The sequence below is a fragment of the Penaeus chinensis genome, chromosome 11 (genome assembly GCF_019202785.1).
Source record: "Penaeus chinensis breed Huanghai No. 1 chromosome 11, ASM1920278v2, whole genome shotgun sequence".
Classification (NCBI taxonomy): Eukaryota; Metazoa; Arthropoda; class Malacostraca; order Decapoda; family Penaeidae; genus Penaeus; species Penaeus chinensis.
In genome coordinates, this window is record NC_061829.1 from 15,951,022 (window position 1) to 15,953,521 (window position 2,500).

A 2,500-nucleotide genomic window follows, 5' to 3' on the forward strand; every position below is an offset into this window, starting at 1 on the left:
TCGAAGAGCGCGAGGCGAGGCGGGGAGGGCGCAGGGGGCGATCGCGCGAGGAATAGGCGAAATGGGTGTTAAGAAAGGGACTCTCAAATATTTGAATATATCTGTGCCGGAGGTGTGAGTCTTTCTCTCTCTCTCTCTCTCTTTCTCTCTCTCTCTCTCTCTCTCTCTCTCTCTCTCTCTCTCTCTCTCTCTCTCTCTCTCTCTCTCTCTCTCTCTCTCTCTCTCTCTCTCTCTCTCTCTCTCTCTCTCTCTCTCTCTCTCTCTCCCTCTCTCTCTCTCTCTTTCTCTTTCTCTCCATCTCTCTCTCTCACGTTTGTTTCCTATCGGTATCTAATTCTCTTCCCTCTACCAGAATAATAGTTCTCCTTTAGTCTGCTTGTAATTATAAACAGCAGGAAAAAAATATATATATAAAAAAAGAGAAAAGACAGAAAAGTTCCCGTGTATATATATGACATGGATATTATTTACCCGCACATAGCTCAGGGCGAAAATACTTGATTCGTGGTACATAATTCGCCAAATATTTTCCAATACTATATTTTCAGGAGTAGCACCAGCGGCCGCGGGTATTGGGTCCCGCATGCAATTCAAATCAGACACTGGGAGCTTCGTTATTAAACCTTAATAAATTCAGGCCCGGTCTTGTTTTTGAAACTCCGCCGGTGTTTAAAAGTAGATTCCGTAAGAGCAGACTTCATACATTTTCAGCCTTGCTTCAACGTGTCTGTCTGTATCTTGTGACTCCAAACGATTTTATTGGTAGACAGTTTAAGTTGAGCTAACACACGTAACTCCGCCGTAGGTGTGTGTGTAAACAGGGCAAGTTCTCTCTGCATGTGAGAAGATGGATAGAGAGAAAAAAAGAGTGAATAAGTAAACAGAAAGGACACGTGGAGACAAAGTATATATATTTGCATAGATGTTTGTATGTGTGTTTGTTTGTATACACACACGCGCGCGCACATACACACACACACACACACACACACACACACACACACACACACACACACACACACACACACACACACACACACACACACACACACACACACATGTAAATACATACATTTATACATATATACATCCGTCACCCATACATATATATCACTTATATATATTTACATCTATCTGTGTATGTCTGTTTACATGTACAAGTGCGTTTGTGTCTAAACATACATACATGCATATAATCTATACGCTATTTCTTTGTAATATTCATATTGATTTTTATTCAATAATCGGCGAACATGCTGGATATACCACTCATTAAGTGTTCGAAATATAATACTTAAAGCCGTGAAATCACCTCATACCAACCCATTAAATATTCCAATTATTGAAAATACGTCGAGTGGATTCGGTGCGACGTCCCAGCCACAATTTTACTCTCTCGGCCGATACTTTAGGTGTGAGAGGGGACGGGGGGGAGTGGGGGAGAGGGGAGACGCATGCAAAATAGATGTAAAAGTTTGATGTGTCCTCACGGGGGGCGAGCGGCGCAGGGACTCACACACGTGCAGTGGCGCTGTTGTAATTGCAAGAGCGAGTGGCATACGATTCTGTATTATTGGCCGTGTTGCAAATCGTTCGGAAACGATGGCATAACTTTAACATGACTTTGGACTGTTTCTACTTAATATATGTATTTTTTGGCTGTGTGTTTTTGTTTTTGTTTTTGTTTGTTTTTGAGAGAGGAAATGGAATAATGGTAAATGTAGGTAGTGTGGTAAGGTACCTTATCGTGTGTTCGGTCGAATGGTTTGCTTGGAAAACTAAAATTGGAATCTGCAGAATTTATTTACATCGCAGATGTGTGTCTGTGTGATACGCCGCGCAACAAATCTCTGGATTTGTTGTTTATGTTTACTTGAGATGTCTGTATACATTGAAGTCGGAGATCAATACAATCGAACACGGTTTTTGATACGGATATCAAAAAGGCAAGAGAGTTTGAGATCTGGCATGAGAGAACTCGGTGGGGAAACCAAGAGCGCATAGGAAAGCCAGCATCATCAGTCTTGTATTCCGAGCGTAACTTGGCCTCTGACATGAATATTTTGTTGTTTATGTGAAGGTTACCTGACTTGGAAGCGAGCTTGGGTTGTGTTCCCTCGGCGCTAGGTCTAAAGCCAGCGGCCGTTAATTTTCTTCGCCGCGGTCCATCTTCTTAGCCTCTCGCCCTCCATTCCCAATGAATTCCTGGCTCGCAGTCGCCTCCACTTTACCCTAGACATATATGGAACTTCGCTCTGAGTGTAGGGGGAATGTAAACGAAATCTGACGTACGCGAGACTAGTGGAAATGCTTGTATCTTTATATTTACCCGCAGAAATGATTGTATCGAACGGCATCGTGCTCTCACAGCAATAAAAGCATCGCGCACTACTGAATAACAAATGCACTTAACATAGGAAAACCATTAACATCTACATTTGCCTGACATGTTAGATACTCTACGTACGTACGCTTTATCCAATTCCGTCTTAAGCCATTT

General features: G+C 42.4%; 1 protein-coding gene across 2 annotated transcripts in view; it reads left to right on the forward strand.

Annotated features, from left to right (window-relative positions):
• LOC125030367 (latrophilin Cirl-like) overlaps positions 1–2,500 on the forward strand; it is a 144,222-nt gene that overhangs the window by 817 nt on the left and 140,905 nt on the right. The gene's annotated exons all lie outside the window — the stretch shown is intronic.